The sequence below is a fragment of the Natator depressus genome, chromosome 6 (genome assembly GCF_965152275.1).
Source record: "Natator depressus isolate rNatDep1 chromosome 6, rNatDep2.hap1, whole genome shotgun sequence".
Lineage (NCBI taxonomy): Eukaryota > Metazoa > Chordata > Testudines > Cheloniidae > Natator > Natator depressus.
In genome coordinates, this window is record NC_134239.1 from 119,611,832 (window position 1) to 119,629,139 (window position 17,308).

General features: G+C 46.5%; 1 protein-coding gene across 2 annotated transcripts in view; it reads right to left on the reverse strand.

Moving 5' to 3' along the window:
• The window catches only part of DAAM1 (dishevelled associated activator of morphogenesis 1), a 188,772-nt gene that overhangs the window by 121,654 nt on the left and 49,810 nt on the right, over positions 1-17,308 (reverse strand). The window lies entirely within an intron of this gene.

A 17,308-nucleotide genomic window follows, 5' to 3' on the forward strand; every position in this document is an offset into this window, starting at 1 on the left:
GAAGAGACTCAGAATCAAAGGCACCCAACATACACAACTTGCAAAGTGACATTTACATGCTGAAGATTTCTGTTCCGGTTTGACAATTACAGTTCCAGCAACCTTGACGACTGTGCTAATTAAAAGATACCTTTGTTCTCTTATGGCCATAACCTTTTTTTTCCCAACTGTAGCTAAATCGAGAAGTTGCCAGTGGGCAATTGCTGTAGATGAAAGACGGCGGGATACACCACCGTTCTGTTCCAGTGCTGAGAGCTACAAGAAGAAGAACTGACCCAAGCCCTCTGATTCCTTCTCTATCTTTTATTGTCTCACTCCAAGACAGGTCAAAAGTCACTCTGATGCCAATTAGCCCCATGCTATACTACTCTTTTTTAGCTCGTGTGGACCTCCTGCAGCATTATTAAAAAATATTTTAGACTTAGTGTGTTGGTACTGCAAACAGTTCTGTCTGGTCTACATGGTCAGCTAAAGTTTTCAGCATTAGAGGATAACCTTTACGATTCCAGGGGCAGATCCTCAGCTACTGTGAGCCAGTAACACACCAGGGCAGTCAAGAGAACTTGGCCCATTTTACACCAGCTGAGGATCTAGCTCTGGAAATGTTATTTTTAATTAAGGGAAGCCATTTTTAAAAGTCAAATTTAAGTAATTTTTTTAAAGGAGGTACAAGCCCTAGGTCTGCACAATCCTCCCCTGCATCCAAGCTTAAATTAAAGTGTCCCTTCTCAACATCACAGCCTGAAATCTCATTTCACATTACACACCTTAGGGTTTACACAAATGTAACCATTTGATTTGCTTGCACAGCCATGAAATCTCTTATTGTCACTTGCTACCTGAGAGTTACAAGCTGAATTAATCTGCAGTATGCTGGAATCAAAGTGTTTTTTAAAAGGTATCCCACACCTGGCAAGAAAGTTTTGCTCCCCACAACCAAAAGTTTCCCAAAACAAAACATGTCTTCTCAATAGGGAAGGCAAATTCATAGATTTTTTTTAAAAGGCCCCAAGTACCATTTTCCCTACTCTACAGATAGGGAAATAGAGCATGGGGAAGTGATTTGCCTAAAGCAGGGGTTCCCAAATTTCATTGCACTGCGACCCCCTTCTGACAACAAAAATTACTACACGACCCCAGGAGGGCGGACCACAGCCTGAGCCTATCTGAGCCCCACCACTCTGGGCAGTGGGGGGGGAGCGTGCGTGCAAAGCCGAAGGGCTTCAGCCCCGGGCACGGAGACTGTTAGCCAAGCCCCGCTGCCCAAGGCTGAAGCCCTTGGGCTTTGGCCCCGGGCGGTGGGGCTCAGGCTTCAGCTAAGGCCCCAGCAAGTCTAATGCCAATCCTGGTGACTCCATTAAAATGGGGTCATGACCCACTTCGGGGTCCTGACCCACAGTTTGAGAACCGCTGGTCTAAAGCGACGCAATGAATCAGTGGCAGAGCTAGGAAAAGAAACCTATTTCATGATGCTCCCCTCCCATGCAAATCCCATACCTTCACCACAGGACCGGAACTTTAGTTCTCTTCTTCCATTTCAGATTTTCAAACTGAAAGCTATAAATATATAGACGCTATCCTCAGAACACATCTGGTGTTTTCAAAGATCCTAGCTTACATAAAAACATCAATAGATTTAAGTCTGAATGAAAGAACAAGGATGAGACTAGGTAAAGATTTATTTCTATTTTAGTATTTAAAAGACAGACGTGGCCACTCAGACAAGGTATTTTTGAGATGGCTGCAGCTCTAGAGCTATTGGGATTCATAATTACTATACAACTGCAGTCTTTATGTTTATGTATCATTTGCAAGACAGATACAAGCCCAGCAAATTGCAGTTACTAACAAGAAACAGTAAAAAACTTGAAAAGGAGAGAAGAACCTTAGCTAGCAGGCAAACAGTACAAATGCTGCTGAATATTCATTAATGTGAAGGATAAAAGTCAAAACTCTGCTTTCTGACATGTTCTTCAGCTAGAACACTTCAAAACATGCCTATTGCATCTACAGTACAAAGTCTGGGGTTCAAGGCCTTATTCCACTTTATCGTTTACGCAGAATTTGTTAGACATTGGGAAGGGACAATGTCACTTTGAGAACAAGTCATTCAGCTTAACTTTCTGCAAAAGTCCCCAAAATTTCCCAAAGTTACACTTTAAACATGAGTGTCAGCAGGACATACATATAGAGGGTACAACCCTAATTAGATTCACAGGATTTCAAGGTCAGAAGGGACTATTACACCATCAAGTCTGACCTCCTGTATAACACAGGCCATAGAATTGAGGCCCAATAACTTGTCTTTTTAGCCATACTTTCCAGAAAGAATCTAGTCTTGGATTTGAAGACGTCAAGGGAGGGGGTGGATTCTTCAGCTCCTGTTAGGTTTAATCACCTTCCCGGCTGAGATTAAGTTAATACAATCTAAAAGTACCTGGTCAGATTGTAAACTTCTTGAGTCAGGGATTCTGTCTTTTTGTTCTGTGTTTGTACAGCACCTAGAACAGAGGTGGGCAAACTACAGCCCGGGGGCCATATCTGGCCCTCCAGGATGGTTTAATCCAGCCCTTGAGCTCTCCCTGGGAAGCAGGGCCTGGGGCTTGCCCTGCTCCGGCACTCCAGCCGGGGAGCAGGGTCAGGATCTTGCCCCACTCTGCACGACTCCTGGAAGCAGCGACAGCAGAGAGGCTAACAGAGGGAGTTTGCTGGGGAGAGCCCACTGTGGCTTACATCTTGCCGGCTTCTCTGAGTAGTTACTACAACTCCTGAGGAAGCTCGTAGAAGGAAGGTAATATGGATGGGGAGCGTTCAGCTGTTGTGACCTGCACTGGATGTGTCATGTTTGTCTTTCTTCCATAGGACAGAAGCGACTTTGTCTGTACAAAGTGCAAGCTGGTCTCCATATTGGGAAGAAAAGGTTCAAGATCTGGAGAAACAAGTATCGACCCTGCGTTGCATAAGAGAAACTGAAGATTTCTTGGACAGACGTCAGGATATGCTTCTACAGGCACAATGTTCTGAAGATTCAGAGCAGGCTGTGCAGCGGGGACAGGAGGACGGTAAAGAAATTTGGCAGCATGGTGACCTCCAGAAGAAGAAAGAGGAGCGCCCATGTACCAGCAGTGCAGATACAGGTGAGCAACCGTTTTCATGTTCTCTCCACAGGTACTAATGCGGAGAGTGGACTAGATGATACATCTGAGGGAAGGGAACAGAAGGATACTCCACTGATTGGAAGGCATGAGACGCACTGTCCTAGGGATGGGGGTTCCACGACCACCGCTCCCAAGAGGAGGCGGCAGGTGGTGGTGGTCGGGGACTCTCTCCTCAGGGGGACTGAGTCATCTATCTGCCGCCCCGACCGGGAAAACCGAGAAGTCTGCTGCTTGCCAGGAGCTACGATTCACGATGTGACGGAGAGACTGCCGAGACTCATCAAGCCCTCCGATCGCTACCCCTTCCTGCTTCTCCACGTGGGCACCAATGATACTGCCAAGAATGACCTTGAGCGGATCAGTGCTGACTATGTGGCTCTGGGAAGAAGGATAAAGGAGTTTGAGGTGCAAATGGTGTTCTCTTCCATCCTCCCCGTGGAAGGAAAAGGCCTGGGTAGAGAACGTCAAATCGTGGAAGTCAACGAATGGCTACGCCGGTGGTGTCGGAGAGAAGGCTTTGGATTCTTTGACCATGGGACGGTGTTCCAAGAAGGAGGAGTGCTAGGCAGAGACGGGCTCCACTTAACGAAGAGAGGGAAGAGCATCTTCACAAGCAGGCTGGCTAACCTAGTGAGGCGGGCTTTAAACTAGGTTCACCGGGGGAAGGAGACCAAAGCCCTGAGGTAAGTGGGGACGTGGGATACCGGGAGGAAGCACAAGCAGGAGAGCGTCAAAGGGGAGGGCTCCTGCCTCATACTAAGAAAGCAGGACAAACAGCAAGTTATCTCAAGTGCCTTTACACAAATGCAAGACGCCTGGGAAACAAGCAGGGAAAACTGGAAGTCCTGGCACAGTCAAGGAATTATGATGTGATTGGAATAACAGACTTGGTGGGATAACTCACATGACTGGAGTACTGTCATGGATGGATATAAACTGTTCAGGAAGGACAGGCAGGGCAGAAAAGGTAGGGGAGTTGCATTGTATGTAAGAGAGCAGTATGACTGCTCAGAGCTCCTGTATGAAACTGCAGAAAAACCTGAGTGTCTCTGGATTAAGTTTAGAAGCGTGAGCAACAAGGGTGATGTCGTGGTGGGAGTCTGCTACAGACCACCGGACCAGGGGGATGAGGTGGACGAGGCTTTCTTCCGGCAACTAATGGAAGTTACTAGATCGCAGGCCCTGGTTCTCAGGGGAGACTTCAATCACCCTGATATTGGCTGGGAGAGCAATACAGCGGTGCACAGGCAATCCAGGAAGTTTTTGGAAAGTGTAGGGGACAATTTCCTGGTGCAAGTGCTGGAGGAACCAACTAGGGGCAGAGCTCTTCTTGACCTGCTGCTCAAACCGGGAAGAATTAGTAGGGGAAGCAAAAGTGGATGGGAACCTGGGAGGCAGTGACCATGAGATGGTTGAGTTCAGGATCCTGACACAGGGAAGAAAGGAGAGCAGCAGAATATGGACCCTGGACTTCAGAAAAGCAGATTTTGACAACCTCAAGGAATTGATGGGCAGGATCCCCTGGGAGAATAACATGAGGGGGAAAGGAGTCCAGGAGAGTTGGCTGTATTTTAAAGAATCCTTATTGAGGTTACAGGGACAAACCATCCCGATGTGTAGAAAGAATAGTAAATATGGCAGGTGACCAGCCTGGCTGGCTTAACAGTGAAATCCTTGCTGATCTTAAACACAAAAAAGAAGCTCACAAGAAGTAGAAGATTGGACAAATGACCAGGGAAGAGTATAAAAATATTGCTTGGGCATGCAGGAGTGAAATCAGGAAGGCCAAATCACACCTGGAGTTGCAGCTAGCAAGAGATGTTAACAGTAACAAGAAGGGTTTCTTCAGGCATGTTAGCAACAAGAAGAAAGTCAAGGAAAGCGTGGGCCCCTGACTGAATGAGGGAGGCAACCTAGTGACAGAGGATGTGGAAAAAGCTGAAGTACTCAATGCTTTTTTTTGCCTCTGTCTTCACGAAGAAGGTCAGCTCCCAGACTGCTGCACTGGGCAGCACAGCATGGGGAGGAGGTGACCAGCCCTCTGTGGAGAAAGAAGCGGTTCGGGACTATTTAGAAAAGCTGGACGAGCACAAGTCCATGGGGCCGGATGCGCTGCATCCGAGAGTGCTAAAGGAGTTGGCGGATGTGATTGCAGAGCCATTGGACATTATCTTTGAAGACTCATGGCGATTGGGGGAGGTTCCAGACAACTGGAAAAAGACTAATGTAGTGCCCATCTTTAAAAAAGGGAAGGAGGAGGATCCTGGGAACTACAGGCCAGTCAGCCTCGCCTCAGTCCCTGGAAAAATCATGGAGCAGGTCCTCAAGGAATCAATTCTGAAGCACTTACACGAGAGGAAAGTGATCAGGAACAGTCAGCATGGATTCACCAAGGGCAAGTCATGTCTGACTAATCTAATTGCCTTCTATGACGAGATAACTGGCTCTGTGGATGAAGGGAAAGCAGTGGATGTATTGTTCCTTGACTTTAGCAAAGCTTTTGACAGCGTCTCCCACAGTATTCTTGCCAGCAAGTTAAAGAAGTATGGGCTGGATGAATGGACTACAAGGTGGATAGAAAGCTGGCTAGATTGTCGGGATCAACGGGTAGTGATCAATGGCTTTATGTCTAGCTGGCAGCCGGTATCAAATGGAGTGCCCCAAGGGTCGGTCCTCGGGCCGGTTTTGTTCAATATCTTCATAAATGATCTGGAGGATGGTGTGGATTGCACCCTCAGCAAGTTTGCAGATGACACTAAACTGGGAGGAGAGGTAGATACGCTGGAGGGTAGGGATAGGATACAGAGGGTCCTAGACAAATTAGAGGATTGGGCCAAAAGAAATCTGATGAGGTTCAACAAGGACAAGTGCAGAGTCCTGCACTTAGGACGGAAGAATCCCATGCACCGCTACAGACTAGGGACCGAATGGCTCGGCAGCAGTTCTGCAGAAAAGGACCTAGGGGTTACAGTGGACGAGAAGCTGGATATGAGTCAACAGCGTCCCGTTGTTGCCAAGAAGGCCAATGGCATTTTGGAATGCATAAGTAGGGGCGTTGCTAGCAGATCGTTCCCCTCTATTCGACATTGGTGAGGCCTCATCTGGAGTACTGTGTCCAGTTTTGGGCCCCACACTACAAGAACGATGTGGAAAATTGGAAAATATCCATCGGAGGGCAACAAAAATGATTAGGAGACTGGAACACATGATTTATGAGGAGAGGCTGAGGGAACTGGATTGTTTAGTCTGCAGAAGAGAAGAATGGGGGGGGATTTGATAGCTGCTTTCAACTACCTGAAAGGGAGTTCCAAAGAGGATAGATCTAGACTGTTCTCAGTGGTAGCAGATGACAGAACGAGGAGTAACGGTCTCAAGTTGCAGTGGGGGAGTTTTAGGTTGGATATTAGGAAAAACTTTTTCTCTAGGAGGGTGGTGAAACACTGGAATGCGTTACCTAGGGAGGTGGTGGAATCTCCTTCCTTAGAAGTTTTTAAGGTCAGGCTTGACAAAGCCCTGGCTGGGATGATTTAATTGGGGACTGGTCCTGCTCTGAGCATGGGGTTGGACTAGGTGACCTCCTGAGGTCCCTTCCAACCCTGATATTCTATGATTCTATGGTATCCCCACTCCAGCTCCTGTGCGTAGGGGCAGCCAGGGGGCTCTGCATGCTGCCCCCACCCCAAGTGCCGCCCCTGCAGCTCCCATTGGCTGGGAACCACAGCCAACAGGAGCTGCAGGGGCGGCGTCTGCACACAGGGCAGAGCGCAGAGCTGCCTGGCTGCACCTCTGCATAAGAGCTGGAGGGGGACATGCCGCTGTTTCTGGGAGCTGCTTGAGGTAAGCGCCGCCCAGAACCTGCCCCCTTCCCGTGCCCCAATCTTGATCCCCCTCCCACCCTCCAAACTCCTCAGTCCCAGCGCAGATCACCCTCCTGCACCCCCAGCCCCTCCCCAGAGTCCACACCCCCAGCTGGAGCCCTCACGCACCCCAACCCCCAATTTCGTGAGCATTCATGGCCCGCCATACAATTTCCATACCCACATGTGGCCCTTGGGCCAAAAAGTTTGCACACCCCTGGCCTAGAACAATGGGATCCTGGGCCATGATGAGGGCTCCTAGACTCTTCCCCAATAGAACCACCACCCTCTAGGTCATGTAAGAATTATTTGTATCTAGCATTTCCTGCAGAAAATGCAGCCAAAAAGGCAAGGAGAAAAACCCAGAAAAGTACCAGAATATTATGCAGCCCTGGAGAACTAAGGCAGGAGTTAGGCCTTGATCCTGAACAAACTTACACACAAGTAATCTCACTGAAATCAGTAAGGTTACTCACATGAGTGAAGCTATTCATTTGCTCAACTGTTTGCAGGATCTGAGCCTTAAATTATAATTGTTTCTCGGAGGTCTCAGACTTCCTTGAACCCACATGAACAGGGCAAGCAATAGCTATGCCACTGAAATACCATGATCGTTTCCTTTTGCTGTTACACCAGAGCGTGGAGAACATACAGAATTCTCTCTATTGCAAAAGAATCATTCTCTCTGTCAGGTGGACACAATACTGGCTTTTGCCAAGACTGCTCACGTGTCGGGCAGCAATGGGGTTATGACTTGCAAGTAAACCTGGTTTTCCACAAGGCACTAGTATGCAAGTATATTCTGAAGCAAAAGGGTTTTTTTTGGCTGTCTCCCTTCTTCGTGCATTCGTGTCTGGTTTTATTCCCTCGGGGGAGTCAGAGGAGGAACCGTAATGACAGAATATATAATTAATTACAGAGATGTACTTTTGGCAAGTGGGGAAGACTAAGAGAATTTGTTTTCTCCAAGCTTAGATAACCAGTCATTCAAGCAGCTATGCAAGGGAGTTCTCAGTCACTACATACCAGCAATAGACACTTTCTCATTCTCATTACAGGATACTCATATGACACCACCACCACTCAGCATTCACAAAGCACTTTTCGTTTCCAAGAGGGCTTTACTACCTTTAACTCTCAGCACATTCTGGTGAAGTAGAGGAGTAATTCTTAGACACATTGCATAGATGGAGAAACAGAGGCAGAGATGTGAAGGAAAACAATTTCCAAGCATGCCCACTAATTTTGGGGGGCTCAATCTGGGATACTGGAGGCCTGATTTTCAGAAGTGCTGAGCATTCACAACTCCTGCCAAACTGGAGCTCATTGCCTCTGAAGATCAGGCCCTGTGAGTCAAGAGGACTATTCAAAGCCTGAGACACCAAAAATGAGAGGATGCTTCTGAAAATTCTGCCCTACGTGGCTTGTCCAAGGCCTCAAGGCAAACATCAAGGCTGGGATTAGACCTGAGAAGTTCCAGGTTCCCAGTCCTGTGCCCAGACCAAAGGTAGTGAACGTCACCACCCAGAGAGATTAGAGAGGGGGGAGAGGAGTGGTGGGCCAATGATGGAACCCAGGGGAAATCCCATTATTGAGGGAGGAGAAGTGCAGCCACTACAGTGAGCAAGAGGGAGCTGAGAGAAGAGAGGATTAAGGCGTAATAGGACATCATGAGAACAGGACTTTGCCCAGAGATGTTCTGGGAGCAGCTTCAGTTGCTATGATTGCAGACAGAGCAAGGACTGGGGACAGCAAGGTGGAGGGGAGTGAAGGCATCAAAATACTGAGTCATCTGCAGATGGCCATCCTACAATCAGTGTAAGTGGAGGGGAGTGAGACAGGAACTGCAGAGGGGCTAGAAAGGACAACAGACTGGCAGTCAGGAAAGGTACTGATGACTGGATTTGGAGAAGGGGATGAGATCACCATTTTCTGTCCTGAAAAATTGGCTATCAGTGAGAAGCATCACATGTTTTGGGGTCAAAACCCTTTTTTTTAGTAAAAAAAAATTTGCAAGAGCAATTTCCATAAAATCTTAAATGACCTGGCAGGATGTTGCCAGCTGCACACATACCATACCGGATTTGTCCGTGATATTGGACAAAAAGGAAAGTTACTAAGAGTATGTCTACACAGCCTTTGGCAAGGACCATTTTTCGTTCTGTGTCTGTACAGCAGTTAGCACAGTGGGGTCCGGGTCCCTAACCAGCTCTCCTAGGTGCTATCCTGTCCTACAAACAATAGACTGGCTTTCAAATGACTTTTCTCTTTAGTTTCACATGTATATTAAGTCCCCTACAAAATGAGGTCTCTCTGCCTTAAACATGAAAAAGGTCGCAACTACAGACAGCTCCAGTGAATTCCTAAAGAACTGTGTTTGTTTGAAAAAGACCATTAAATATCCTTACAGACACCTGCCCTGCTCTGACCTCCACCTGAGGTCACTCCCAGTGGGAAGTGGTGGTACAACACTTAATCCAGATTCCTTTGACAAAGGATGGTCCAGTGGTTAGGGCACTAGGCTAGGACTTGGGAAGTTCAGATTCAATTCTCTGCTCTGCAACAAACTTGCTGTGACCTTGGGCAAGTCACTTAACTTCTCGGGGCCTCAGTTCCTCATCAGTAAAATGGAGCTAGAGCATCCCTACTTTATAGGGGTGATGTGAGGATAAAATATATTAAAGTTAGTGGATTGCTCAGACACTCTGGTGATGGGAGCCAGATAAGTACCTAATATAGATCGTTTACTGAACAAAAATTTAAGTAGTGGCAACAAAGAAGAAGCCTATAAATTTCAATATAGAATTTCACTAGTGCAAATAAGAAAGGCAGTCTCTAGGATAACTGAAGCAGGGGCATACATTTTAGGTTTCATCAAAGCTAGTGACAAAGGAGCGGATACATTCAGCTTGCAGGGATTTTGGTATTAACAGCTGATTACTACACAGAATATTGTGAATATGTCACAGGCAAAAGACAACCAAAAAAGATTAATGGCAGGGGAAGAGAAGGAGGAAGTTATGCGCTACAGAGGCACCTGTATTCCAGGCTCCCTATTAGAAGCAGAACTCCTTTGTCCCTCCTCTACTTTTTGCCTCATTTCAACAGAATCTAATTTGCTCTGTCTGGTCTGCCATAACCTTGCATACTGTTCTACAGCACAGTGCTACACCCCCAGATTCCTCTCCTGGGGCCGCCTGGAAATACGAAGCAGCAGGGAGGTTTTTTTTTTTTTTTTAATCAAACCACCTTCCCTCCCTTTCACGTTATTTGGCCTGCTTTTATGCAAAGTTCTTTTAATACAACCGTGAAAAATGAAACACAGCATTAGTTTGAAGTTAATCAGAGCTATCTTTCCAGCCACTCACCAAACAGTCAGAAGATACAGGTTAGGCTTTAACAGAAACAAGGACTTATGGACCCAAATCAGACATAGTCGCCAAGATAGGAGCCTAATGTTACATTCTTCAATCCATTTTTAGGTGGCTACATAAGTAGCCTGATTTTTCAGAGGCAATGAGCTCCCAGCAACTCCCGCTGAGTTCAGCAGAAGCCATGAGTGCTCATGGTAGCCTAGGGTTTTCACCCAGACAGTCCGGGTTTCACCTTGTGTGCCCGGGTGCCATTTGACAAGCCCTGGTGTCTGTTTTGTTTTTTATCTGGGGCAACCCTAAAGTGGAAAGAAGGAGGCAGCATAGCAGCTGCCACCACTTCCAGGGCCAAGCTGCTCCTGGGGCTCACGGCGGTGCGTGGTCTGCAGGGGTGGGACCTTAGGGGGTAAGAGGCAGTGAAGGAGACAGGGCCTTTTGGGAGTGGGGGGGTTGGGGGGGCGGAGAGAAGAGATGGGACAGGGGCAGGGTCTTGGGGGTCCAGTTACCAGCCATTAAAAAGGAGACAACCTTTATGGTAGCCCCCAAGTAAGCGCATGTTGTGTACACACACACACACACACACACACACACACACACACACAATGCCTGAGCCAGAGGATGAGAGGCTGTTACAGGCCAGCTACAGAACCTGGCTCTTGAGCTCAAGCGATTCGTGCTTTTAGCTCTGGGGGTCCCCACATCAATCCCTGGGGCTGGCCAAGATGGCAACTGTCACACGCCGCACTTTTGAAAACATGGCTGACTATTTAGATGCCTCAAGATGGATTTCAGGAGCTGAACTTCAGGTTCCTGTTTTTTAAAGTCATGGCCTCCATGTAGATTAGATGGGAGGTGGGGCAGGGGGAGAAGACGAAGGATGTATTTTTGATAGTATACTGAGATAGTATTTTTGTTACAAACACCATTGGTAACAAAAGTAAAAAGCACTATCTAAATTCCTTTCTCTGACAGTAACATGCTTTGGCGTTGGTCCAAATTTGAGAGGACAGATACTGGTCTTGTCATCAAGTGTCCAGCCAGCATGGATCCTTCTAGTTTCCTGCTCCTGAATACAATGGAGAGAGAGAGACCACTGCACATTTAGTTTAATCGTGTGTGAGGGGCAGCTTGTTTTCCATAAATGCTGTAACACACAATGTGCTCCTCTGCCCAACACTTAAGGAGTTAAATATCTTCTACCATATTTAAACTCTTCCTCCGCGAGCACAGTTTCATCGAAGCCTATGAGGTTTTAACTATCAAAGCTGATGTAAACTCTGAGATATTTCTCTGAGGTCACTGAATCAGTGACCTCATCTGCTTATTCAGGTTGGGAGGCATTCTGCCTGCACGGAAAACTTGTGAGATTGTCATGAATGCTACTAACTAGACCATGGATCACTAGAAGTGTATGGCACCCAGAAACGTATTCTCATGCAGCCCTATCCTACAAACATATTTTTGTAATATTCGAAACTCTTTGAATTTCTATGCACTCATCACTTGCTAATGTGGCACGTATTCAAGCCTGATAATCTAGTAGTCATGTGGTAACTGTAGCTGTTCATTCAAGTTAGGGTGTGAGGAGCAACCCATAAGGGAATACAGACTCCACTCTGCCCCCAAACCTTTGGTTTCATCTTCCCTTAAGGTCTTAATGGGGACACTCTTTAAGAAGGGATCAGTCTTCCTATATGTGTACAGTACCTAGCACTTTGGCAGTGCTACTGCAAAACAAATAAAAATAATCACTCCAGCAGGCTTTACGTTGGCAATTTTCTGTAAGAGGAAAAAAAAAAATATTCCAGATTTTTTTCTCCAGCACTAACCCCAGTGCAGCCTCCCATAGCAGCACAAGCTAGAAGCTCCCTCTGGATTTCTTAATAGAGCCATACACTAAGATTTAAGAGATCCACAGAGAAGAGTCAGGCAATCAACAATATGTTGTTTCCTTTCACCATTTTAGTCTCAAAGTTACCTTGGGCTCTCCCGGTCTGTCTGCCATACCTACCTGTTTTCTAATCAGACTTCAATTGTAAGCTCTGTGGTTCAGAGACAGGATGGTGCCTAACACAATGGGGCCCTGATTGGGGCCCAGCAGAGCTATACAAATCACTCTTGGAGTGGAAACTTTGGTTGGAAAAAGCATTAGAGCAAAACTGCTCGTGCCCAGGTGACAGCTAATAGCTAATTTCTCCTTAGGATCAGGAGCTTGGAGTACTTAAAACCCAGCACCAGCCAACAGCAGCAGCTTGCATCAGTATTAGGGAGTCGCAATTGTGAGCCCTTAGTCAAGGAAGCAAGATCGTTTCCATTAGATATAAATATAGATGCCTGTCACCAGCCCCAGGCAGATTCCCCAAAAACTCTTTCTTGCATAAAAATATCTTTGGGCCTGGACTGCACAGGAGGAGAATTTTTGTGTTGGTTTTAAATGCGTGTGCAACTGGAGGAGTGGTTTTTGAGCTGAGACTTTGACAGAAGCAGCCAATTTCAATGTTTGAAAATAACTCTTTTCTTGATCCACTCATAAAACAGCTTTATACATAAACTGCAATGGTTTCCACACGCTGCAGAGGAGATTCACGCCCAGGGCTGTTTTTACCAAGGTGAAGCCTGGCAGCGATTAGCAGTTGGAGAGCTTAGAGATGTTTTATGCACTCTCACGGTGGACTGGTACCAGCTCTCTAGCTAAGCTTTGATAGAGACGTTACCTCAAGTTCTTGCTCTAGTCCAGTGGTTCTCAACCCCCAGGCTGCAGCCCGCTTGCAGCCCAATCAGCACAGAGCTGCAGCCCCATGCGATATCCTCATAGCCATACAGGTAGTATATATATTGTGTGGATGCAGCTCACATAACACAGAGAGCTGCATATGTGGCTCACAATGGTAAAGATGTTGAGAACCACTGCTCTAGGCTAAGTGACCAGCACCCTTACCAGGCCCACCAGCTCTTCACCCTTGTGCATGCCCCTTGGGTCCCTGATCTCAGCGTCAGCATTTCACCATCACACATACACCCCCTTTCTTGTGGGGATGTCACAGCCCAAATATCCATTTTTACCCTGGCCAGTCAATAGAAACAGCCACAGACATGGCTGTATTACATGTATCTGAGAAGAGAATTGCCTGGCATGGATGGGAGCCTCCTGGTACTTCAAGTAACCGGGTACTGCCAGCCCCTTGCTCCTCTTCCCTCAGATCAGTCACAAAGTCACCGGTTCCCACTGAGATCCTACACATTGCACTGGCACCAATCAGCTGCGCAGCTCATGACAAATGTAGGGCTGTTTCCAGCATCAGTAGCAAAATCCCCTGGAGTTAAGTGTGTGTCCTTCATACCCCCAACAAACAGCAGGTGTTCTCCACCTCCCCCACTGACCTACTCCAAGCTAGAAGGGTGACTTATATTATTACACCACTGCATCCCAAGAGCAGGTGCTCCATATACTCAACTATAAATATTCATCAGGACAGATTTCATTTGCCTATGCCAAATGGGGTAGTCTCCATCCTGTATGTGGAAGGTGGACAGAGATGCAGGGGCAGAGTTCAGGTTGATGTTGAAACCTGAACATCTCCCCCTTCCCCCCACAATGCATTACTGTCACTATCAGCAGAGGAAACAGCTGAATTAACAGTGAGACTGACCTTTCCCCTCATCTGTAGAGGTTATTCTTCCAGGCCCCTGTTCTGAGAATATTTCAATCTCACAGCCCTACAATTTGGGAGATTACAAACATATACACATCCTGGGTTTTTTCTGAATTTATAGTCTCCTATCCCTCATGAACTAAAACGGATTTTACACCCTATACTTTTTGATTAAATATAAATGAATTCCAAATTCACAGTTTCACTAATTTCCTGTAGATGAAATTGGAAAATGCTCAAATCTGTATGCTAACTCTGTCCTGCCTGTCAGCTAGATCCTCGGAAGCCCTATCTGCTAGCACCATAAAAGCTCTCACATCAAAGGTGTTTACTACCTTTTGTATTTTTATTATACACTACTCTAGTTTTCATCAAAAATTAAAACGTACATCTGGGCTTGTTGTCTTGTAAGAACACATTTCACTCCATTTAAGGCCAAATAAGTTTATAGCAAGGCTGTGAATTTAGCCATTAAAAATACACAGAGGTATCCAAAGAACTCGTATCAATCTATACACTGTTCCAGTAAACAATCAAGTGCTCATAGTCAAAGGTTAACAGATTAATCTATTTCACACCACCATACCTGGTACTGGAAAATCAGCAGTTTTCTTTCTAATACACCAGGCATAGTCTAAGCACATCACTGCTAAAATGCTGAGGCAAGAACAGTAATTTATGTTGTACTGGCTACTGAAAGGAGGAGACGTCAGCTGGCGCTATTACAGCCTCAGGTTTTTTCTTGGCATGTGAACAAGTTTCTAGTCTTGGAAAGCATGCTTTGTTGTTCTGATGCACTTCTTTGGGGGCGCGATGGCAAACAGCAAGAGAAGTTGTTCTCTGCCTTAATCTCTCTAATTAAGGTAAATTCTTAAGGTAGAGTTGCTTCCTGGGAACTGGGCTGAAATTCCCAGAAGAGATAGCCTGCATGCTGTTTGCTGCATCTCTGTTCCAGGACTGGTGTGTGGGTAAACAACAAAACATGTCACACTTAGAATATACTCAGACTCCACATCACTGATTTTTCCTCCAATAGTAATCTGACCTGCAAGACCTCAACATCTGCTACCAAGCTGCAGAGGAGGGATGACAGTATGCTTGCTGCTAAAACAGAAGTAAGGGCTTGATGCAGGAATTGCTGGGCAAGGGTCTTTGGCTTGTATTATTACAGGAGGCCAGACAACAATCCTAGTGCTGCCTTCTGGCCATAAAAAGTCTATGAAGATATGGAAAAGCTTCTTCTTGTCATATATCTACTGTGTCCTTCAGCACTACCTATGCTATGGCTATATAAAAGTGCAGAAGACATTCCTGGATCAAGAGTTTGGGGCATAAAAAGCACTACATTTACTGTGCTGACAAAGGTTTTCTGGTCAGCCAGATGGAAGATTATATACGATTTCCAGGAGGCCACAATTACTTATTTAAACAGGAAGCTGAATTGCCTACGAGCTCAATGCGTGTTTCCAGCAATTCATTGCACACCTTTTCTTACTTGCACTCCATCAGCACCATGCAGTTAACTGCCACATACTTCAAGTAAAATGAAAAACCCATAATCAGGGACAAACCTTGAGTTTTGGGTGTGCTGGGGTAAAAACCAACCCAGTATTAGAAATCTCATCCTTGCACCTTTCCAACAAAAAAAAATCTCTTTTTTTTTTTTTTTTTTTTTAAAGAAAACCACAAAAACCACTTTGAATCTTATACTCCCACAACACACATAATTTACTTCTCAAGATCAGGTCACTACACTTTCAAACATGCATGCACAGCTTTGCTCCACTGCTAGACCCTCTCCAAGAGTCTGAGAGGAAGGTCAAGATGTGAGGCTTAAAAACAGGCAAACTGCTCTCCAGGAAGGGCACTGTACGCAGGTGCTGGGGAGGTCCCCCCAAAATGCTGAAAAAGCAGCTTCAAAAGGAACCATAGAAAGTTTTTCCACTCAAGAATTCTTCTGCAATGAAAATCCTGTCAAGGGGCCTTTCCATTTAAATCCTCCTCTTCTCTCTCGCCCCCCCCCCCCCCGCCACCATTTTTTTTTTTCTCCTTTTGGGAAGCAGCTGTTGAAGAGGCTATTGTGAGAACAAACATGCATTGTAGTGGAGCTCCGAGGGTAAGAGACAGCCTTTTCAGGACCACTTAACATTCAAGGAGGGATTAATAGCAAAACTGGATGCCGACAAGTGCCCTGAAAATATGAAAGCTAGGAGACAGGATGTTCACGAAATTTCCCAAGCATGCCTGCATTTAAACCCTAGACCTCGGGGTGTTTACACTAAACATTGACCCAAGCAGTACCACAGAAATAAGAGAATGCAGGGAATAAGTGAAAAGGCCCTGGCTCCACGGACAATAATAGAAAGACTAAGCCCTGGTCTACACTAGGGGGAGGGATCTAAGTTACGCAACTTCAGCTACATGAATAACGTAGCTGAAGTCGATGTACTTAGATCGACTTACCGTGGTGTCTTCACCGCGGTGAGTCGACTGCTGCCGCTCCCCCACCGACTCCGTCCGCGCCTCTCGCGGCGCTGGAGTACAGGAGTCGATGGGAGAGTGCTCGGGGGTCAACTTATCACGTCTAGACTAGAGGCGATAAATCGATCCCAGCTGGATCAATCGCTACCCGCCAATCCGGCGGGTAGTGAAGACATACCCTAAGATACCATTACCTGGGAAGCAGCTCAACGTCTATAGCATAAGAGTAAATGTTGTTGGAGCCGCTCCAGGAGGCAGGAAAAGGGGAGCTACTGATAAGCCAGTGAGATACTAACACCATGCTTTAAGCAAAGTGCAGCAAAGCAGGTCAATAAAATGTTACTAAATGGTCTGTCAAGAACATCTAGGACAATAAATGATGGATGCGCCTAACAGCTGTTAATTTCAAACGTACACACAAAGCAAAGGGTCACAGGGGTAGCTGGGCTGGCCAAAGCTGCACTAGCCAAGCAAAGTCCCCACCTCTTAGCAATCACAAGACCCCTTTCAGTTTCAAACTAAGCTAGCTCCTTTCTGAAATGTGACTAGGGTTAGCAGAGGGGCTTGCAGGGAGATCATCAGCTTGTCCATGTGGGATGGGGCTACCCCTCATTTCAAACCCCGTTACACAGACAAAGGATTGCCAAACTGCAGGCACACCCCACCTGGGTCCAACTCAGTAGAGGAGAAGAGTGGGGCAGAAGCTGGTACAACTGTCACAGCTCAGGCAGGCCATTTGTCTGGTTTTGAGCCAGCCAGGCCTATTTTGCTAAGGTTTGTCCCTGTCC